The sequence below is a fragment of the Bos indicus genome, chromosome X, assembly GCF_029378745.1.
Source record: "Bos indicus isolate NIAB-ARS_2022 breed Sahiwal x Tharparkar chromosome X, NIAB-ARS_B.indTharparkar_mat_pri_1.0, whole genome shotgun sequence".
NCBI lineage: Eukaryota > Metazoa > Chordata > Mammalia > Artiodactyla > Bovidae > Bos > Bos indicus.
Window position 1 is genome coordinate 65357140 of NC_091789.1, and position 24582 is coordinate 65381721.

General features: G+C 38.3%; 1 protein-coding gene across 5 annotated transcripts in view; it reads right to left on the reverse strand.

Annotated features, from left to right (window-relative positions):
• Positions 1–24582, reverse strand: part of DCX (doublecortin) — a 399925-nt gene that overhangs the window by 124576 nt on the left and 250767 nt on the right. Inside the window, exon 1 of one of the 5 annotated variants that reach the window (XM_070783726.1) lies at positions 497–678. The exons of 3 other annotated variants lie outside the window; for them this stretch is intronic. The gene's annotated coding sequence lies outside the window, so the exon portion shown is untranslated. Of the gene's footprint in view, positions 1–496; positions 679–24582 lie in introns of those variants that run through there. One more of the 5 variants, XM_070783723.1, reaches the window with a different exon arrangement.

Consider the following 24582-nt stretch of genomic DNA (forward strand, 5'->3'; position numbering starts at 1 on the left):
GCTGCTACACACTGCCACATTGAGATATTTGAAGGGGACCAGGAAGACAGGCGATAAAGGAGGACTGGTGCCTAGCAGGTTTGCCAGGCTCGGTCCTTCTTTTCTTCCAGTGTCACCATGACCTGTGCTGAGCTCAGCATTGTCTCTGTCAGACAACCTGCAGTGTAAGAGACCCCACCTCCTCAAAACAAGTAGCAAGCATTTCCCCAGGCATGCTAGCAACCCTGGGCTTTGCTTTAAATCTGGGGTGGTATTATTCTAAAATCAATATCACAGTGAAAACAAAAGAACATCAAACTCACTTTTCCAATGGAAAATCCCAGGTAGAGGCTTAGGGAAAAAATCCAATAGAATAAGGCAAAAAAGAGGGGAGAAGAGAAAGAAAGAGAGAGAGGACACACTGAGAGAGAGGGAGAGAGCGCGCACTTTGCCTTGTGCTTTTTCTGTTTGACATCTCTTACATTCTCCCTGAAAATCACTCCAAAGCCCCACTCACCGGTTTTCTGCTGGTTGGGTGGAGATGCTGAGAGAAAGAAAACCAATCTCTCTATGCCTTTGTTGTCTGAGCTCCAAGCAAGAAATTCCTGCCAGGGTGGATAGATGCCTTCTAGGTCCTAGTGCCTTGTCCAGCTTCTCCCCTTTACTCAGGCTTAGTGAATCCCCCCAACCTCCTTTGATTAATTACATGCTTTTTTTTTTTCAATTCACAGGCTGCATTAACAGCTAGAAAGGTTTCATTTATAACCAACAGGAAATTGCAGGGTAGCAAAAAGATTGCACAGGCAAGTTCAGAATGCCCTAATGAGCAACGTGCTAGTCTTTTCTTTTAGGCAATTGGCAATTTTACTTGGCCAAAACCTTGGCCTAATCTGCCTGGGGGCCAGACTCAGGCAGTCGAACCAACCTTCTTAGAAATTGTAGTCTCTTCATTTAACCTTCTTGACAGAAAAACAATCAAATATGTGAATTCTTTATGGCATTTTAGTTCATGCATCCAACAGCTAGTTGTTTTGAAATGAGGTTAGTGGAGTAGACTAAGAAGCAGTATAAAAGGGACAAGACAAGGGAAAATCATTCCAGAATTTCATGGAGGATGGAGTTGAAGATGGATCTCAAAGACCTTTTAGCTTGGTGGAATAGTTTTGTTCATGGGATCTACAGAGTTTCAGAGTTCCAATCTAACCCAGAGACCTTTCTGTGTGAAGTGAGCCCAGTTTGATGGCTACAAGATAAGTATTAATAGGTCTCTCTTCAAACTGCTTATTTGTTACTAATTGGCTTCTTTATATAAAATATGTTATACAAAGCCAGGAAACATCCATATTGAATTCAAGAAATCAGGCTGAACTATAAGACAAGAAGAGAAAAGTGAGAAACTCCAGTGGGGGTAGGTTACCATCTTCAACTGAGTCTACATGCATTAATATGCAGCGGCCTTGAATTATCATTGTTCCATTTCTGCTAGGCTTCCAGGAGGCTCAGAAATAATCATGTGCTCAGGATTGATCTTCTGTCTGATTCTTAATGTAATTAACCCTCCTTTCTAGATATAATGTTAGATGACTTATAATTAAGCTCTTGCTATGCACGTGTTTTACTGTAAACTGCCTTAGAGTGGGATAAAAAAAATATGATTTTTCTTCTCTGGAAGATGCTAGCTCAGCAAAGCCTAAGCAATCTATCTTAGTTGGGTGGTCAGCATCAAGTGTGCCACCTGCCCAGTCAAGTCCTCCTAACACTTTGCTGCTGTTCTCCTGGTTTCTAAATAAGTACTTCAGGGGACAGCATCCCTGTTTTCTTCCATTTGTTTCTGCCTTACATTGTGGCCACCTCTTGGGAACACAGGGTTATTCAGGTCAAGGGCAGAAAAATATCAAGTAATAGAAGCAGGAAAATATGGAAATTCTAACCAATGGCTGTAACTTCCTTGTCCAGCAAGGCCAATGTCTTAAAAATTGTTTTATTTCACATAGTAAGCATTCTGTAAATACACAATTGATTTTGCATCAGAATTCAAAATCATTTTATTTCTGGTGAAGATATAAAAATGGATGGGACACTAAAACAAACACAAAGGATTTGGAATAGATCTTAGAGAAAATGTCCTCATGGTCTAAGCTTTTAAACACTAGTGTGGATGCAAAATGTCTTTAGAAGACAGTCTAGGATAGATGACTGTTTGCTTTATATATACCAGAGAGCAAAGGGTGAATGAGATCAATGTTTCCCAGTGTGAGGTATGTGGATGTAAATAGGTGTTCTTTAAGAACAGAAAAAAAGTTCCTTGGTCATATATGTTTCAAAAGTAGTGGGCTAAATGAAATTTGTTTTCATAAACATCTCAGGGCCTTTAATATACTTAAAATATGGTACAAGTCTCCAAGAAGGGAGTTTCCCCAGTGGCTCAGCAGCAAAGACTCTGCCAGTGCAGGAAACGCAAGTTCGATCCCTGGGTTGGGAAGATTCCCTGGAGGAGGGCATGGCAACCCACTTCCAGCCTGGAGAATCCCATGGAAAGAGGAGCCCAGTGGGCTACAGTCCACAGGGTCTCAAAGAGTTGGATACGACTGAGTGACTTAGCACATACACAGGCTCCAAGAAGTCAGTTTAGTATTAAGGGCTTCCTGCTCCCCTCCCCCCCCCTACTTTTTTTTTTTTTAAAAAAAACTCAGGATCTTTTTTTTTGTCCCAGAGCATTCAATAGACTTATGTTCTATGGGAAAACCTTTTACAAAAACAGGACTAGATTATTTCACCAATATAATTCTTCTCAAAGAATTCTCAGCTACCAATCAAAACTTTTTGTCTCACTTCCTTGGAGAAGGAACACGGCAGAAAAGAATGTCTCAGGTACGAGTCCAGGGGGAAAGTGCATCTTTCTGTATGAAAGACAACTTTGAAGATCAAGCGAGAGTCATGATTGATGGTTCACTGGAGTGAAGAGAATGAAAAAAAAGTGCAGCAACCCCACTGTGGGAAATATCCCAGTAAGACCTTTTAAGTAAGTTCAATGTGCCTACCCAGTACCACCTGAAAGCTGCAGCGTAGAAAACATCAGTCCACTGCCCCTGAAGAACTTGAAGATTCACTGAGAAGACAGGACAAGAATATGTATCTTGCAAAAATCATGAAGGAGAAGGGCTGTGGTCTAGGTTAATCAAACTCAGCTTTACGATCAGGATCAGGAAATAAGACCATCATCCATCACACACACACACACACACACACACACACAGAGTCACTAGTTTACATTACCTATCAGAAACACAATTACCTATCAGAAACACCCATCTAGGGTGGAGTGGGATGGGCAAACAGAAAGTGAGGTTGGAAATATATACAAACATTTTATAGGGACCAAAAATTATGAAGTACATAGTCACAAAGCCAACAAATATGTGTAAGATCTTTATTGAGAAAATCATAATACTATTAAAGAACATAACAGAAGCTGTGAATAAATATAGAGCCAGACCATGCTCATGAATGGCAAGATGCAATGATGTAAGGGTGTCAGTACTCCTCAAAATAATATATATATAAATGTGTGTGAAAAGCTCCAGTAGAAAGTTCAACAGGAACTTTTGTGAAATTCACAAATATCAGTTAAATATCTTTTATTATGCCCCAAATATTCACATGACACCTCTTTCACTTCTTTAAAGTGAAATATCAACTTTGAAGTGAAATATCTTCTTTCAAGTGAAATATCAACTCCCAAATATCAACTTCTCAACAAGACCAACCCAGATCATCCTGTTTAAAGTGACAACCTTCCTCCCAACCCAGCACTCCAACTTCCTTTACCCTGCTCTTTTTTTTCTGTAACACTTATCATATTCCAACATACTATATAATATACCTATTTATTATGTTTATTATATATCTACCCAAAGTAGAATAGATAAGCTCCACAGGGCAAGCTTATTGCCCAGCTTTAATGAAATATAATTTATAATGTTAATAGTAATATTTTGTTTATTTTTAATACTTATGCAAAGTACCTAGAACAATGATTAGCACATAGTAAGTTTGGGTATTTGTTTAACTGGACAGAGTAAAGAAAGCAAAGAGTATTCAATAGATGATATTGGGACAATTAACTTTTGTATGGAAAAAAATTAAATTAGATCCTCACTTCATGCCATACATAAAAATGAACTCCAGATGTTTTAAAGATGTGAATATAAAGAACAGGGCTTGAAAATTATTAGAATAAAATGTTAGAGATTCTTTTTAGTTCCTTGTGACACAAAGATTTTGTTAACCAATATGTAAAAAGCAGAAATCTTATAGGAAAATATTGATAAATTTGATTATATGAAAATTAAAGCTTCTGAAAGCAAAAGATGGCATTAAAACCTTAAAACATACGTAGCAGACTGAGGAAAAGATACTTGAATCTTTATGTAACTGACATAGGATTAATGTCCTGATTTATCATATCAATTAGAAAAGGTAAAACTTCAGTAAAAAAAATAAAGATATGCACAGGTCGTTCATAAAACAGGAAACCCTAATGGCCAATGAACAATTAAATTATGCTCAACCTTACACATAACTAGGGGAATCCAAGTTAAAACAGAAATTACATCTTTTACAACCATTAGATTGATGGAAATTTATAAAGTGAAAAAGTGAAGGTAAAATTTAGTCACTTAGTTGTGTCCGACTCTTTGTGACCCCATGGACTGTAGCCCACCAGGCTCCTCTGTCCATGGAATTCTCCAGGTAAGAACACTGGAGTGGGTTGCCATTTCCTTCTGCAGGGGATTTTCCCAACCCAGCGACTGAACCCAGGTCTCCCACATTGCAGGCGGACTCTTTACCAACTGAGAACCAGGGAAGCCACTAACCAAGTATCAGTTCAGTTCAGTTCAGTCTCAGTCGTGTCTGACTCTTTGCGACCCCATGAATCGCAGCCCGCCAGGCCTCCCTGTCCATCACCATCTCCCGAAGTTCACTAAAACTCACGTCCATCGAGTTGGTGATGCCATCCAGCCATCTCATCCTCTCTTGTCCCCTTTTCCTCCTGCCCCCTATCCCTCCCAGCATCAGAGTCTTTTCCAATGAGTCAGCTCTTCGCATGAGGTGGCCCAAGTACTGGAGTTTCAGCTTCAGCATCGTTCCTTCCAAAGAACACCCAGGGCTTATCTCCTTTAGAATGGACTGGTTGGATCTCCTTGCAGTCCAAGGGACTACCAAGAGTCTTCTCCAACACCACAGTTCAAAGGCATCAATTCTTCGGCACTCAGCTTTCTTCACAGTCCAACTCTCACATCCATACATGACCACTGGAAAAACCATAGCCTTAACTAGACGGACCTTTGTTGGCAAAGTAATGTCTCTGCTTTTGAATATGCTATCTACGTTGGTCATAATTTTCCTTCCAACAACCAAGTATAGGCAAAGACAAAAAGCACCCTGGAACCCTCATTTATGTTGGAATAAACATAAATTGGTACAATTTTTGAGAAAAGTTTTTGGTAGTAGCTGCGACGGACCTCGCAGAAGTGTGGCCGAGAGGAGCTACCTCACGTACGAGGTCAGAGGTGGTGGCCGAGAGGAGCTACCCTGCGTCCAAGGTCAGAGGTGGCAGCCGGGAGGAGCTACCCCACGTCCGAGGTCAGGGGCAGCGGCTAGGAGGAGCTACCCCACGTCCAAGGAGCAGTGGCGCGTGGGTGCAGGAGGGCCAAGAGGAGCTACTCCACGTTGAAGGTCAGGATGGGCGGCGGTGAGGAGATACCCCTCGTCCAAGGTAAGGAGCAGTGGTTTCGCTTTGCTGGAGCAGCCGTGAAGAGATATCCCACGACCAAGGTAAGAGATACCCAAGTAAGACTGTAGGTGTTGCGAGAGGGCATCAGAGGGCAGACACACTGAAACCATAATCACAGAAAACTAGTCAATCTAATCACCCGGACCACAGCCTTGTCTAACACAATGAAGCTAAGCCATGCCGTGTGGGGCCACCCAAGACGGGTGGGTTGTGGTGGAGAGGTCTGACAGAATGTGGTCCACTGGAGAAGGGAATGGCAAACCACTTCAGTATTCTTGCCTTGAGAACCCCATGAACAGTATGAAAAGGCAAAATGATAGGATACTGAAAGAGGAACTCCCCAGGTTGGTAGGTGCCCAATATGCTACTGGAGATCAGTGGAGAAATAACTCCAGAAAGAATGAAGGGATGGAGCCAAAGCAAAAACAATACCCAGTTGTGGATGTGACTGGTGATAGAAGCAAGGTCTGATGCTGTAAAGAATAAATATTGCATGGGAACCTGGAATGTTAGGTCCATGAATCAAGGCAAATTGGAAGTGGTCAAACAGGAGATGGCAAGAGTGAACATTGGCATTCTAGGAATCAGCTAACTAAAATGGACTGGAATGGGTGAATTTAACTCAGATGACCATTATATCTACTACTGTGGGCAGGAATCCCTTAGAAGAAATGGAGGAGCCATCATGGTCAACAAAAGAGTCTGAAATGCAGTACCTGGATGCAATCTCAAAAATGACAGAATGATCTCTGTTCGCTTCCAAGGCAAACCATTCAATATCACAGTAATCCAAGTCTATGCCTCAACCAGTAACACTAAAGGAGATGAAGTTGAACAGTTCTATGAAAACCTCCAAGACCTTTTAGAACTAACACCCAAAAAAGATGTCCTTTTCATTATAGCGGACTGGAATGCAAAAGTAGGAACTTAAGAAACACCTGGAGTAACAGGCAAATTTGGCCTTGGAATATGGAATGAAGCAGGGCAAAGGCTAATAGAGTTTTGCCAAGAGAACGCACTGGTCATAGCAAACACCGTCTTCCAACAACACAAGAGAAGACTCTACACATGGACATCACCAGATGGTCAACACCAAAATCAGATTGATTATATTCTTTGCAGCCAAAGATGGAGAACCTCTATACAGTCAGCAAAAACAAGACCAGGAGCTGACTGTGGCTCAGATCATGAAATCCTTATTGCCAAATTCAGACTGAAATTGAAGAAAGTAGGGAAGACCACTAGACCATTCAGGTATGACCTAAATCAAATCCCTTATGATTATACAGTAGAAGTGAGAAATAGATTTAAGGGCCTAGATCTGATAGACAGAGTGCCTGGTGAACTATGGGCAGAGGTTCATGACATTGTACAGGAGACAGGGACCAAGACCATCCCCATGGAAAAGAAATGCAAAAAGAGCAAAATGGCTGTCTGGGGAGGCCTTACAAATAGCTGTGAAAAGAAGAGAAGCGAAAAGCAAAGGAGAATAAGAAAGATATAAGCATCTGAATGCAGAGTTCCAAAGAGTAGCAAGGAGAGATTAGAAAGCCTTCCTTAGCGATCAATGCAAAGAAATAGAGGAAAACAACAGAATGGGAAAGACTAGAGATCTCTTCAAGAAAATTAGAGATACCAAGGGAACTTTTCATGCAAAGATGTACTCGATAAAGGACAGACATGGTATGGACCTAACAGAAGCAGAAGATATTAAGAAGAGGTGGCAAGAATACACAGAAGAACTGTACAAAAAAGATCTTCATGACTCAGATAATCACCATGGTGTGATCACTGACCTAGAGCCAGACATCCTGGAATGTGAAGTCAAATGGGCATCACTACAAACAAAGCTAGTGGAGGTGATGGAATTCCAGTTGAGCTACTTCAAATCCTGAAAGATGATGCTGTGAAATTGCTGCACTCAATATGCCAGCAAATTTGGAAAACTCAGCAGTGGCCAAAGGACTGGAAAAGGTCAGTTTTAATTTGAATCCCAAAGAAAGGCAATGCCAAAGAATGCTCAAACTACTGCACAATTGCACTCATCTCACACCCTAGTAAAGTAATGCTCAAAATTCTCCAAGCCAGGCTTCAGCAATACGTGATCCGTGAACTTTCAGATGTTCAAGCTGGTTTTAGAAAAGGCAGAGGATACCAGAGATCAAATTGCCAACATCCCCTGGATCATCGAAAAAGCAAGAGAGTTCCAGAAAAACATCTATTTCTGCTTTATTGACTATGCCAAAGCCTTTGACTGTGTGGATCACAATAAACTGTGGAACATTCTGAAAGAGATGGGAATACCAGACCACCTGACCTGTCTCTTGAGAAACCTATATGCAGGTCAGGAAGCAACAGTTAGAACTGGACATGAACAACAGACTGGTTCCAAATAGGAAAAGGACTAAGTCAAAGCTGTATATTGTCACCCTGCTTATTTAACTTATATGCAGAGTACCTCATGAGAAACACTGGGATGAAAAAAGCACAAGCTGGAATCAAGATTGCCGGGAGAAATATCAATAACCTCAGATATGCAGATGATACCACCCTTATGGCAGACAGTGAAGAGGAACTAAAATGCCTCTTGATGAAAGTGAAAGAGGAGAGTGAAAAAGTTGGCTTAAAGCTCAACATTCAGAAAACTAAGATCATGGCATCTGGTCCCATCACTTCATGGGAAATAGATGGGGAAACAGGGGAAACAGTGTCAGACTTTATTTCTGGGGGCTCCAAAATCACTGCAGATGGTGATTGCAGCCATGAAATTAAAAGACGCTTACTCCTTGGAAGGAAAGTTATGACCAACCTGGATAGCATATTCAAAAGCAGAGACGTTACTTTGCCAACAAAGGTCCGTCTAGTCAAGGCTATGGTTTTTCCAGTGGTCATGTATGGATGTAAAATTTGGACTGTGAAGAAAGCTTAGCACCGAAGAATTGATGCTTTTGAACTGTGGTGTTGGAGAAGACTCTTGGGAGTCCCTTGGACTGCAAGGAGATCCAACCAGTCCATTCTAAAGGAGATGGGTCTTGCCTGTTCTTTTGAAGGAATGATGCTAAAGCTGAAACTCCAGTATTTGGCCACCTCATGCGAAGAGTTGACTCATTGGAAAAGACCCTGATGCTGGGAGGGATTAAGGGCAGGAGGAGAAGGTGACGACAGAGGATGAGATGGCTGGATGGCATCACTGACTCGATGGACATGAGTTTGAGTGAACTCCAGGAGTTTGTGATGGACAGGGAGGCCTGGTGTGCTGCAATTCATGGGGTCCTAAAGAGTCAGACATGACTGAGCGCCTGAACTGAACTGAGTATAGTTAGAAAATATATATCAAGTTATAATCCAGAGTTTCCATTTCTAGATATCCATCCTAGGGAAATTCTCACACATGTGTTCAAGGAGAGAGGTACAAAGTTATTCAAAAAAGCATTATTGAAATGCAGAAAAGTGAAAAACACCCAGATGCCTATCAGCTTACTAATTTGATTAGTGGTTATTCATACATGGAATGCTACATATGGTGAAATAGACTAAATGAATGCTAAGTGTAAGCAGTGATGTACAGGTTTCTTGCAGCCATAAGATTTTATTTATCTGCAAACTAAATGCCCAGAAGTATAACTGCTGTGTCATTTGAAAATTATATGCTTCATTTTATTAATGTGAATTGTGAAAGTGAAAGTTGCTCAGTCGTGTCTGACTCTTAGTGACACCGTGGACTATACAATCCATAGAATTCTCCTGGCCAAAACAGTGGCATGAGTAGCCTTTCCTTTCTCCAGGGGATCTTCCCAATGGAGGGATCGAACCCAGGTCTCCCACATTGCAGGCAGATTCTTCACTAGCTGAGCCACAAGGGAAGCCCAATTAATTTCTTATTAAAATAAGAAATTGCCAGTCTGTTTTCCAGAGTGGTTTAATATTTTATATACCCACCAGCAATATATGAGAGATGCAGTTTTTCTGCATTCTCACCAGCGTTTGGTATTTTTATTTTAGCTATTCTAACAGATGTGTAATGATATCATGTGTTTTAAATTTGCATTCCCCTAATATATAATGGTGTTGAACATCTTTTCATATGCTCACTTGCTATAACTGTATAGCTTCTTCAGTGATATAACCTTATGTGCCTTTTGCCCATTTTCTAATTGAATTGCTTGCTTTTTTTAACGTTGAGTTTTGAGAGTTTATTATGTAATCTAGATCTGAGTCCTTCATCACACATGTGGGTTTGCAAATGCTTTCTCTTAGTCAGCTTGTCTTTTCATTATCTGTTAAGCAAAATTTAAAAAAATTTTTTAAAATGTGTTCATGGTTTTTATGGTTTGTGCTTTTGGTATTATGTCTCTTCATGAAGCCTAGGTCCTGAAGTTTTCTCCTATGTCATATTCTAAAAGTTTAAAGATGTGCATTTTATATTTAAATCTGTGATGCACACTGAGTTAATTTTTTGTGTCAGGTATGAGGTTTAGACTATAGTTCATATTTTTTTGTCTATCGATATGCAATTGTTCCAGCACCATTCGTTGAGAAGATCCTCCACTGAATTGCTTTTCCACCTTTGTTGAAAGTGAACTGAGTATAATTTTGTAAGTTTATTTCTGTGTTCTCTATTCTAACCCATGGATTTATGTATCTATCCATCCTCCAATATCAAACAGTCTTGATTATTGTAGCTATAAAAAAAAGTCTTGAAATCAGGTAGACTGATTTCCTATTTTATTCTTTTTCAAAATTGTTTTGGCCACCTAAGTCATTTACATTTCCATACAAATTTTAAAATAATCTTGCTTATATCTATGAAAATTCTTGCTGAGAATTTTTGACAGGGATTGCAGTAAACCTATATACCAATTTGAAGAGAATTGACATGTTTACTATATTGAATCTTATAATCCATGTATGTGGTAAGTCTCTCTACTTATTCAGATCTTTGATTTATTTCCTCAGTGTTTAGTAATTTTCAGCATACACATCCTATATGTGTTTTGATGGATTTACACATAAATATTTCTTTTTTTTAAAGATTGTAAATAATATTGTATTTAAAGTTTTGCTTTCCACATATTCATTGTTACTACATAGAAATGCAATTGATCTTGTATTTGGCAACCATGCTGAATTCACTTACTAGTTTCAAAAGTTTTTTATACTTATCCTGGGATTGTCTACATCGATCATCATGTCATCAACAAATTGTTGCTGTTGTTTTAGTCGCTGACTCATGCTTGACCCTTTTGCGACCCCATGGACTGTAGCCCGCCAGGCTCCTCTCTCCAGGGGATTTCCCAGGCGAGAATACTGGAGCAGATTGCCATTTCTTTCTCCAGGGGATCTTCCCGACCCAAGGATCGAACCCATGTTTCCTGAATTGGCAGGTGGGTTATTTACCACTAAGCCACCCAGAAAGCCCCATCTACAAACAGAGATGGCTTTATTCCTTTCCAATCGGAATGCCTTTTATTTCCACATTTTGCTTTAGGCAAAGCTTCTAGTTCTATATTGAATAGCAGTGGTGAGAATGGGCATTCTTGACTTGTTCCTGATCTTAGCTGGAAAACATTTAGTCTTTATTGTTAAATGTGATATTAGCTAAGAGATTTTGTTTGTTTGTTTTTTGGTAGATGTACTGTATCAAACTGAGTAAGTTTGTGTATCCCTAGAGTTTTCTGTGGTGGTTTTTTTTATTAAGTCATGAATGGGTGTTGAATTTGTCAGATGGTTTTTCTACATCCACCAATTTGTGTGATTTTTCTTCTGTAGTCTGTTAACATGATTGATTACATAGATTGATTTTTCAGAGTCTGTATAATTTTGCATGCCTTGCTGTATTTCTTAATGATTTTTAAAAAATTTGAAACAAATATGAACTGAGGTAATTTTCCATATTTCTTCAAAATAATTTTCAAAATTACACAGACAAATAAAACTTAAGCAGAGTGCTAGCAATCAGGTAATCAGGAAAATATTTGGCAGAGGAATATATAGCATATTTAGGCAAAAAAAGAAGTATGATAGAAAGTTTTACAAAATACTCTTCACTATGATTTAATTGATCTGGTGTAGTTTTGAAGCATTAGTACGTTTTAAGGCTACCTTGGTGATTCTAATACACAGCCAAAGTTGAGCACCACTGGTATAGAGGAAAAGAACCTAACAAGGTAGACTTTGGAGTCACATCTGGGTTCAGAGCCCAGTTCCATAGTTTATTAGTTATGTGACATTGAGCAAGTTAGTGGAGTCTATTTATAAAACAGGGATAAAGAAATAACCTCATATCTTCCTTGAACCACTGCTATTTACAGTTTCTTTACTTGCTCTATTCTACCTGACACAACAGAAAAATGATTCAATACATAGTCAGGCTTGAAATCACTCTTGGTGGGCCCAAAACTGAGCAACACCTTAGAAGATGTTTTGGTTAAAGAAGGAAACCACAGTTCAGGACATACATAGGATAGCAGTGGAGAGTATTCTTATAGGTAGTAAAAGTACCCCAGGAGATCTCCATGTCAAAAGGTAAAACCTATAGCAAAAGAATGGTCTTAGAGGCAAGTACTCAGTATAACAGGAAGAAAAGCCAGAAAACTCCTCTCCATCCCTTTTCCAACTAGATGGACCAGCAAGCAGTAACAGAGAGATTTGTCTTCAAGTGAAAGCAATGAGTATGGGAGTTAGGATAGTCGGATAGTCTAGTATCATGGGTGATAGGCAATGGCAAAATAAATGACAGTATTAATGAGAAATGGAGAGGTACACAGATTCATCAAGGCACCCTTATTATGGCATGTTCTCCACAACACCCACTTTGATTGAAAACAGCAGATAGATATTTTCCCTCTATTCTCTAAAACAGGTTATATAAATGGAAGGAACAGACAGTCTAAGAAAAATCTCAACTACAGAATGCAAGAAATCTGAGTTCGATCCCTGGGTTGGGAAGATTCCCTGGAGAAAGAAATGTCAGCACACTCCAGTATTCTTGCCTAGAGAATCTCATGGACAGAGGAGCCTGACTAGCTACAGTCCATGGGGTAACAAAGAATTGGACATGTCTTAGTGAGAGAAGCATATAATAAGAGAATCACCTAACATTTAAACAAAGCAAATGCCATTAAATAGAGATAATGTGCTCAACAAATGAAAGAACTTTCATTAGATAAGTAGAGTCCTCAGAACATCAGTATAAAATAATAACCTCAGAAAGATAAAGAAAAGATATAACATCTATGAAAGAACAAATAATTATGGATAGTAATAGGTAAATATGAAAAATAAGAGCTTTTTAAAAATAAATAACATAGGTGAAGCTAATAAATGGACCGAACTAAGATTTGTCATGGATGCAAATAGAAATTAAATCATAGATCTAGAAAATTGGACTGAGGCATTTACCCAGAGCATAATATTAAAGGATAGGAGGATGAAAAGTAGTAAAGAAAAAGTGAGAGGCATGAAATATAAACAAATCGAGAAATTTCTGCATTTGCCTAAAGGGAGTTCCACTAAGTAAAAATGGAGAGAATGCATGGGAATCAATATTTGCAGACTAAATGGCAAAGCAAATAAACAAACAACTCCCTAAAATTGAAGTCACAAATCCTCAGATTGAAAGGACCCTGTAAGTGCCAAGGATGATAACCTGTTTTAAAAAAGAAAACAGTAATTTTAAAAAAGTACTCTAAACCTGGACACACCACAGAGAAATTTTAGAGCATAGAGGATAACATGAAAATACTGAAATCTTTCAAAGAGAAAATAAAGACCATCCACAATGAACAAAGATAGGTTTGACATCAGACTTTCTATTAGCCACATCAGATTGCAGGACAGTAATGGAGCCATGTCTTCAAACTACTGAGTGAAAATAATGTTGAACCTAGGATTTAATACCCAGACAAACTATTATACAAGTGGGATGAAGGAATAAAGGTGTTTTGGACATATAAGAACCCAGAATACTTACCACCCCCAGAAACTCTTGGAAAGAATTATTACAGAATATACTTAAGCAAACAGAAAAATAATTCATATAAAGTAATGATGTTAAAGAAATAAAGGTTAATCATTTATGTATTACATAAATAATATGTATTTAATTATATAAGTGACTAAAATTAATTTTAAAATATAAGGTATAACCTATCTCCATCTGGGAAAATGTTTGACAAATGTAAGGTCAGTGAAAGGTGTTACCTATAAATTTTGCTTGAACCGAGCAAAACTGTGTTCTCAATACATCAACAAAGGGAATGTGAATCCTTATGTAGTTTTTCCAGAAGTTTAGAAGAGTGATGGTGCCTGTGGTCACTGGCCTAATTTAAGTCCCAGGAAACAACTAGAAACCTTCTGGGATAATTTATGGACTAAAATATCCTTGTACGGATCAAAGTGAAATAAGAAAAAAACATGGATCTACAATAGAATACTCAAGAGTTTAATTCCACAGAATTTTTACTGAGTTTCTTCAGTGTACCAGGCTCTGTGCTATATGATGAGGGGTGACATGACAAAAAGACAAAGATGAAGTGGAAGATCCTTTGCTTTTTATTCTCAGTGAAAAAATTTTCTTAGAAGCCCCTCAGCAGATATCCCTTCAGGTCCCATCTCCAGAATTAATCCCATTTCCATGCAGAAACTTTCTACTGACAAGGGGAATGAGACCACTGATTGGCTTCAATTAATTATAATTCACTTCCTCTGGATAAGAAAGAGTTCAGTGCCCTCCACCACCATCATGGCTACACAAAGGAAGGTTAAAAAAAAAAAAAAAAAAACTGGAGTTCTATTAGTGAGGAAAAAGTGGAAGTTACCAATAAGATTTGCTAAAGTATTTAACATTTCTGAACCTCATAATGGGGTCATCATCATATATTTTTTCCTCAAAGAACTATTGTGACTGTTAAATGAGATAACTCTTGTCAAGTGGTCAATAAATGTCAGCTATTAATGTTGTGGTTGATGCTGTTTGGTTTTAACTCATTATCTATCAATAGCTTGTTCTTTCCATATTTCCCTTATGTTGCTCACAGTTTGACGTCAATGCCTCAGAAGATGGCTATAGCAATTCTAAGCATCACGTGCAGATGTTTTTGATCTTCAGTTTCTCTATCTGTAAAACAGATATAATCATATTTACCTCATAGATTTGTTGTGAGGATTAAATAAGATCATTCATATACGAACTCAATAAAGTTAGCTATTGTTGCTGTTATTGACATAAATACCCTCTTGACAGTGCTTGGCATAATATCAAGCTCAAAGCAAGTGTTCAACAAATGGTAGCTCTTGTTGTAAATAAACATGTGCATATCTGTATAAGAAAGATCTGGCAAATCTCCCTGATCTTGGGTTAAGTCAAACCTTCTTACACACAACATCAAAAGCAGAAATGACAAAAAAAAATAAATAAATACATTGGATCTCATCAAAATTAAAAATACTTGTGCTTCAAATGATACCATCAAGAAGGTGAAAAGACAACCCACAAAACAGGAGAAAATATTTGGCAAATCATATAGCTGACAAGGAATTTGTACATAGGATATACAAAGAACTCTAGCAACTCAAAAATTAAGAAACAAATAATCCAGTAAAAATAGAAAAGGCTATGAGAGACATATCTCCAAGTAAGATACACAAAAGGCCAATAATCACATGAAAAGATGCTTAACATCATTAGTTTTTAGGGAAATGCAAATCAAAAACAAATGAGATATGGGACTTCCCTCGTGGTCGAGTGGCTAAGACTCCATACTCCCAAGGCAGGGAGCCTCAGTTCAATCCCAGGTCAGGGAACTAGATCCCACATGCCACAACCAAAGAATCCCACGAACCACAACAAAAATTGAAGATCCTGCATGCTGCAACTAAGACTAAATAATGAATAAATAAACAAGTATTATTAAAAAAAATATGAGATACTACTTCACACCCACTAGGAGAGAAGAATCATAAAGGCAGATAATGAAAAATGTTGGCAAGAATGTAGAGAGATTAATAACCTATAATGGAAAAGAATCTTAAGAAGAATATATATGTATGTAACTAAACCACTTTGCCATACACCTGAAACTAGCACATTTCAAATCAACTATACTTCAATAAAAATTTTAAAAAGAGAATGTAGAAAAATTGGAACCATTATGCCCTGCTGATGGGAATGTAAATGGTGTAGCCAACATGGAAAACAATCCAGCAATTCCTCAAATGACTAAACACAGAGTTACCATATGATCTAGCAATTCAACTCCTAGGTATATACTCAATAGAAATGAAAACATATGTGCACAGAAAAACTTGCACACAAATGTTCACAGCAGCATTATTCATAATAGCCAAAAATGGTAGAAATATCATAAATACCTATCAACAGATGAATGGATAAACAAAATATGTTACATCTATGTGATGGAATATTATGCAGCCATAAGAAGAAGACAAATACTGATACATGAAACAACATGGATGAACTATGAAAATATTATGATAAGTGAAGAAAGACACAAAAGGATATATATTGTATTTGTCCGTTTATATAAAATACCCAGAATAGGCACATCTTTGCTGCTGCTGCTGCATCACTTCAGTCGTGTCCGACTCTGTGCGACCCCATAGACGGCAGCCCACCAGGCTCCACCATCCCTGGGATTCTCCAGGCAAGAACACTGGAGTGGGTTGCCATTTCCTTCTCCAATGCATGAAAGTGAAAAGTGAAAATGAAGTCGCTCAGTCCTGTCCGACTCTTAGCGACTCCATGGACTGCAACCTGCCAGGCTCCTCCATCCATGGGATTTTCCAGGCAAGACAGATTAATGGTTGCCAGGGGTAGGAATAGGGGAAAATGGGATTTACTGGTAATGGGTTTGGGGTTTCTTTTTGGGGTGATGAAAATTTTCTAAAATGAATTGTGATGATGATTGCACAACTGTGAATATACTAAAAACACTGACGTTTACAAATAAATGGGTGGATTTTATGGTATGCAAATATCTCGATAAAACTATTTTTTTTAAATGGATCAAACCTTGTTAGAAATACAAAGATGAATAAAACAGTTCTTGCCTTAGGGCACTCATATTCATAAGTAAAGCTAAAAAGTGTACAAAAATAGCATTCCTGAATCCATTTTATGTCCCCACCCTCGTTTGTCTTTCATTCCACTTTTAATTTACAGTATCTATTTGTATTCAATTTATTCTTACAAATCATTTAAAATATTTTCTGGAACTAGGTGGGTATTAAGTAAACAAATGACCTCAAACAGTGACAATACAGGGAAGAATGTGTTCAGTGTCATAAAAGGGGCACTGCTGAAGTGCTATGGGAGGAAGTAAAGAGCATTTCGAAAGGGGAAAAACAAGAGTGCCTTCCTTCCCAAAGTATCTTGGTGACCTTACTCTTCTTATCAGCCACAGAAAAAAGAAGTCAGAAGTCATAAAATGGATCCCAGAGGGACATGAGCAGAGCCTGTCAGTAGATGCATGTGCAAATGTTATGAAGTCTGAGAACATGGAGTGTGTTTAAAGATTTCATTCTCTGGAGGATTGGGCTCTGCTGGACTGTATCATGAGCTGAAACTAACTCAGTGATAATATGAGGAAACTGATGCAAGACTCTGTAGCTGGAATGTGCCTGTAACCTGCACGTGATGAGCAATGAGCATGTGGAGATGTGAAATTCTTGGACCATTAGGCAGGCCTACTGATGAACAGCTCGATACTGAGAGGTGAGTTTTCAGCATGGCAGCTTCTGGCTGAGCTCAGCTGTTGGTGCAGCAGGCACTGGGCTCTGTGCTCAGAAACTGTCAGAAGCATTATAATTAAACCTCCCTGCCTCCCCCTGACCAAGGCTGACAGCTGTGAGAGCAGAGCTGCTAGAAGAGGCACTTATATCCTTGAATCAATTCTGATCCAGGAAGGGGGTGGGAATCATTCCACCTCCACAATTTCCACAACAAAGGGCACTTCTATTCCTGGGAAACCCATGAGTCAGAGATGCCTAAGGCATCGTGAACAAAAGAAGTATTTCTTCACATTTGGAAAAAGATATGACAGCTACTTATAAACTTCTATATACATATCTTATGATCCAGCCATTCAACTATTTGGTATTTATTCAAGATAAATAAAAACATATATCAAAAAAAAACTCATATATGATTGTTTAGGAAAGCTTTATTAGCCCAAACTGAAACAGACCAGATGTGCCTCAAGAAAAGAGTGGATTAGCTAACTGTGATCTATTTGCAAAATGAAATACTACTCAGCAATAAAAAGGAAGGAACCACTGATACATGCAACATAGATGAATTTCAAAAATACATTAAATTAAAATCTTGGGCTTCACTGATGGCTCAGTGGTAAAGAATCTGCCTGCCAATGCAGGAGACATGGATTTGATCCCTGATCTGGGAAGATCCCACATGCCATGAAGCAACTAAGGCTGTTCACCACATCTACTGAACCTGTGCTGTAGAGCCTGAGAGCTGCAACTACTGAAGTGACTCACCCTAGAGCCCATGCTCCACAAGAGAAGCCACTGCAGTGAGAAGCCTGCACATCACAACTAGAGAGTAGTCCCTGCTTGCTGCAACTAGAGAAAAGCCCATGTAGTAATGAAGACCCAGCACAGCCAAAAATAAATAAATAAATAAAATTATTTTTTAAGTCAAAGCTTAAAAAAAGACATCTTACATGAAAGAGTAAGATTTCATTTATGTCAGGCAAAATCCATGGTGGAAAAAAATTAGAACACTGATTATTATGAAGGGAATTAGGAACAGGGAATAATTGGAAGGGAAATGAGGGAACTCTCTAAGGTGATGACTATGTTGTATCACTTCATAGAGATTTAGTTTCCAGAGGCACATGCATTTTTCAAAACTCAGTGAATACACATCAAAAAGAAAAACTGAATGGAAAATAAACAGAGATAAGTGTCATGTTGAGAGGAAGGGGCGATATGGGCTATTATTATATTTTATTTTTTTAAAAGTCACTCAATTAAAAATGGCAAAAATTTTGAACATTTTACTGAAGGATATGCAGAAAAGCAGATGCTTCCATTCTAATGGCAGAAAGTGAAGAGGAACTAAAGAGCCTCTGGATGAAGGAGAAAGAGGAGAGTGAAAAAGCTGACTTGAAACTGAACATTAAAAAAAACTAAGATCACGGCATCCAGTCCCATCAATTCATGGCAAATAGATGGGGTAAAAGGGAAAGTGGTAGCAGATTTTATTTTCTTGGGCTCCAAAATCACTGCAGACGGTAACTGCAGCCATGAAATTAAGACCCTTGCTCCTTGGAAGGAAAGCTATAACAAATAGATAGCATATTATAAAGCAGAGACATCACTTTGTCGACAAAGGTCCGTATAGTCAAAGCTATGGTTTTTCCGGTAGTCATGTACAGATGTGAGAGCTGGACAATAAAGAAGAGCTGAGCACCAAAGAATTGATGTGCTGGAGAAGACTCTTGAGAGTCCCTTGGACTGCAAGATCAAACCAGTCAATTCTAAAGGAAATCAACTCTGAATATTCATTGGAAGGACTGATGCTGAAGCTGAAGCTCCAGTACTGTGGATACCTGATGCAAAGAAATGACTCATTGGAAAAGACCCTGATTCTGGGAAAGATTGAAGGCAAAAGGAGAAGGGGGCGACAGAGGATGAGATGGTTGGATAACATCACTGATTCAATGGACATGAATTTGAGCAAACTCCAGGAGACACTTAAGGAAGGGAAGCCTGGCATGCTGCAGTCCATGGAGTTGCAAAGAGTTGGACGTGACTTAGTGACTAAACAACAACAAATTCAAATAAGCACATGAAAAAATGTCCTGCATCATTTTCCATTAGAAAAATGCAAATTAAAGTCACAATGAGATTGCAAGCAACTGGAACTCTTGTATATTTCTAGTGGGAATGTGAAACTGTACAGCCACTCTAGAAAATAGTTTGGTAGTTTCTTATAAAGTTAAACATTCACTTACCATATGACTGAGTCATCCCACTCTTAGGTATTTACCCTAGAGAAATGAGAACTTCTGTTCACACAAAAATCTGTGTATGCAGCGAGAGTGGTTTGTCTCTACTTTATGATGTCTGGGGCCTCAAGTGGAAAGTCTTGAATGGCTAGGGATGATTCAGAGGCCTGAGGACTGGAAGCATCTAGGGGCTTCTTCACCCACATGACTAGCACGTGAACTGGGATGACCCAAATACTGCTTAGTGGAAACTATAATTAGCTATAGCACCTACAAATGGCCTCTCCATGGGAGAATCCAGACAGTGAGTGTTCCAAGAGATCCAGGTGGAAATTGTGTGGCTTTCTCTGACCTAGCCTTGGAAGTCATACAGTGTTACTTCCTCCACATTTTGTTGATTACTACAGGTCACTGAGGCTAATCCCAGACTCAAGGGGAGAAATATTAGACTCTACCTATTGATGGGGGAGTGGTAAGGTCACACTGCAAGAGAGTATGTAGGGTAAGAGATATGGTGTCTCTCTCTTTGAAGAGTATAATCTGCCACAGTGAACAAATAAATTAATCTATGTATAAGTCTAAATAGCCTTGGTTACAAAATCCAACAGTAACAATAACAAATAATTTGGGATGGTAAGAATAAAATGGAAATACAATATTTAATAGCAATACATGAAAAAAAAAAAAAAAACACCATGCATGAATGTTTATAGCAGCTCTATTCATAATCTCCCAAACCTGGAAACAATGCAAATGTTCTTCACTAAGTGATAAGATAAATGAACTGTATATCTATATAGCAGAGTATTGCTTAGTGATAGAAAGGAATGATGGAGAAGGCAATGGCAACCCACTCCAGTACTCTTGTCTGGAAAAACCCATGGATGGAGAAGCTTGGTAGGCTACAGTCCATGGGGTCGCTAAGAGTCGGACAAGACTGAGCAACTTCACTTTCACTTTCATGCATTGGAGAAGGAAATGGCAACCCACTCCAGTACTCTTGCCTGGGAAATCCCAGGGACTGGGGAGCCTGGTGGGCTGCCGTCTATGGGGTCACACAGAGTTGGACACAACTGAAGCGACTTAGCAGCAGCAGCAGAAAGGAATGAACTCTTGATCCTTGCAACAAATTGGATGAATCTCAAAGATATGCTAGTGATGATGGCAGCGTTTTGTAAATGTACTAAAAATTTACCAAAAACAATGCATTGTATACTTTAAAAGGATGAATTTTATGGTATGTAAACTGTCAATTAAAAATGGGAGAAACATAATTTTCAGAAAAAGGTAAAATCGTGGCTCTCAAATCTAAAAATGAACACGTTTAAAGAATGAAGGAATTGATTTGCAAATAAAGGCAAAACTGTTTTTTCCACGAAAAGGAGGGAAGTCAATCAAAACTTTTGGATAAGACAGAGTTTGAATATCCATCAATTACCTACAATTTAGAAAGCAATTTTGCTCTTTGCAAAACTTCTCAAAGATAATGAACCAGACTGAGTCAGAAAGCCTGGAAGAGTGTGCTATTGAGTATATATAATTTTCCAATAAAGGACAAAGTTTTTTCTACAATGTGTTATAGTTTATAGAAATTTATACATCCCAAGTCAACTTTATGCTAATTTAAAGTTTTTTAAATGAGTATTATTACACAGTGACTTTTTGATAACAGATGACTAGAACAGAAATGGAATACCCAATAGGAACCTGTCACAGTTGTCTACATTAAACACAATGGAAGCCAGTGTTAGGGTGGAGCCTGTGGACAATTACTACTGAGTCCAAGCTCCTTCTGCTCTGCACACTATAGGCCAATAAATCCAGGAGATGAAGTGTTGAGGCAAGAGCATGAATTCATTTGGAAAGTCATTGATTGAGAAAATGGCAGACCAGTCTCAAGATAACCATCTTATGGAGGTCTGGATGGCAGGTTCTTTTATAGAACAGAGGTGAGAAAATAAAGTAAAAAGGCCATTAATCTTGCAAATATCTCCTAGAATGGCAAGCCTCAGGGAGGGGATGTGTTAATTTCTTCCTTCCTGCCATTCACAGGTGGACAGGGCCCTGAACAAAAGCACTTTGGTTTAATACTCAGACAGAGGGGCAGGGTTCCCCTAGGCAGGCTGTTATGTATAAATAGTATCCTTTTAGTGAGCAAAAGCAATGGAAGCAAAGGTTAACAGTAAAAGATCCAACATCGAGTCAGAATTGGCTTTTTCCTGCAGTACAATGAGAAAAACCGATTTGAGTTTGTGAGGGTTAAATCACACAAAGTAATTTTTAATACAGTCAGACCTGCTCAAACAGAGTAATTTATGAATTCAGAGGAAGCACATCGAGGGATGGATGTCCCTTTTCCAGCTCACCGTGTGAGAGGGACATGGATATCCCTTTTCCAGACCACTCTGTGAGAGACCATCACTTTCCCCACCCCCATTCATGCAACTGAAATACCCTAGGGTATTTCCTCAAATAAGAAACATTTATTAACAGACACAAAAATACAATTATAGCAGGTTTATGCATAATAGTATAAGACTAGAAACAAGGCAGGTGCCCATTAACAGAAGAATGGATAAAATGTGATGTATTCAAACAACGAAATACTACTTAGCAATAAAAAGGAAAGAACTACTGATACATATCAACAAGTATGACTTAAATGCATTATGTAGAGTAAAAGAAGCCTTCTATAAAGAGTACATACTTTGTGATTCTATTATATGAAATTCTAGGAGAAGCAGATCTAAACAGTGGCACAAAACTATAAGAATTCTGGTTACCTCTGAAGGGCACTGAGGGCAGAGAATATCTGGGATAGAGTATGAGTGAGATTTCTGATGATGCTATTCTGTATCTGGACGGAAGTTTGGATTACACATTTGTATATATATGTCAAAACTCAGCCAACATATCACTAAAAATTCATACTTTTGTATGTAAGTTTCACATTAAAAGAACAAAAGAACCTTAGGAAATTACTGAACTCTAGCTAATAACTTGCATTCTGAAATGTTTAGGGGGAAGTGTGCTGAAGTCTTCAACCTCCTTTGATCTCAAAGGAGATCTCAAAATGATAAATACAACAGATTGATGTGTGTGTTAATAAGGTGGCTAGATGGAAAGTATGTTATAAAGCAAGTATAATAAAATGGAAATTCTAGAATCTATATGGTGGGTATACAAGTGTTCACTGAAAAATTCTCTCAACTTTTCTGAGTCTTTGAAAGTTTCCTAATAAAATGCTGGAAAAAATTTAACAGGAATCTTCCCCTCCCCTTCCCAAAAGCAACAACAAGATACTTCAAGAACCCAAGTCAGCAGGGCTCATTTAAAACTGAAACACATCACATGCTTTCAGCCTTAAGTAAGAACAAGGTGAAATAAGAAATTAATCAAGGGCAAAACTTGGTGTCTTTGCAAATGATTTTCAGGGCTTTGATTTATTGTTTAGGAGGGAGGTAAGCACTCATTCCTCAAAAGAATCAGCATTTCTAGAAGAGAAAAAAGGAGCTAAGTGCTTATTTTCTGGATTCATTTGTAAAGCTGTGTGGGCAAGTGCAAAAAATAAAAACAGAAAAAAAAAAAATAAAAACAACCATGCACAACCATATCCCAGGAGCCTTTCTCTCAGTCCCTAGTTTATGGACTGTGTATTTTATCAAGGATGTAGCAAAGGTCCTCCTGCTCCCTCTCTGAATCTTCCAAATTCTATCTTTGACCTTTTCCCTAGATTGAAACTTGAAATCCATTTATAGATCCTAGCCTTAAGGTAAGACTTTGATCCCAGCTAGGTGCAGGAAAGACTGTATAAGGTAATTGCAAAATCTAAAGGCAGATACAGGGATGTGGTGGGGTAGGGTGGTATAAGAGTCTGGTGGGGAGGTTGGTTAAACAATCTGGGAGTCTTGTGGGAAGGGGGAGAAGAAGATGGAGGAGGGAGAAACCACTTTGATGATCCCCACACATCTGCATGAATAACCCAAATTAATACACAAATAATATAATTTATATTAGACAAATTCAAAAGTTGTTTAAAGCCCAAAGGAAAAATACATTCTGCAATAATATAATCACTCACATATAGTACATCTCCATCCAGAAGGGAGATATATCCATCCATTTCTCTCTATGCATTCTGAGTTTTTAAATTTAATTTTTTTATTTTGAGATAATTATAGATTCATCTGCAGTAGTGAGAAAAAATGCTGAGAGGTCTCATGTAACAATTACCTAGTTTCCCCAAAGTTAACATCTTGCAAAACTATAGTGTAATATCAGCACCAGGATATTGGCATTGATACAGTCACGAAACAGAACAGTTTCATCACTGAAAAAAATCCCTCATGGCTCTCATTTATAGCTTCATCCACTTCCTTTATATATCCACCCACACAACCTCTGGCAATCATTAATCTGTTCTCCATTTCTACAATTTTGTTATTTCAAGAATGTTTTCTATATGAAGGATATAGTATGTAACCTTTGGGTTTGGCTTTTTTTCCATAGCATAATCCTCTGGAGATTCATCCAGGTTGTGTGTTTCAAGAGAGAGTCTCTTGTAGAAATATGTAGTTGGATCATGTTTCTTAAATCCATTCTAGAGTTTACAATCTTCGTTTGAAGTATCTGCTGATAAGGAAAGGCTTCTGCAATTTTGCTTTGTTTTCTATATTACCATAATTTTTGTGCCTCCTCATTGCCTCCTTTACTGCCTTTTTGTGATTCATTTATTTTTCTAGCATACTGTTTTGATTCCTTTCTTGTTTGATTTTATGTATATTTTAAAGTTGTTTCTTTTACTGGTTACCTTGG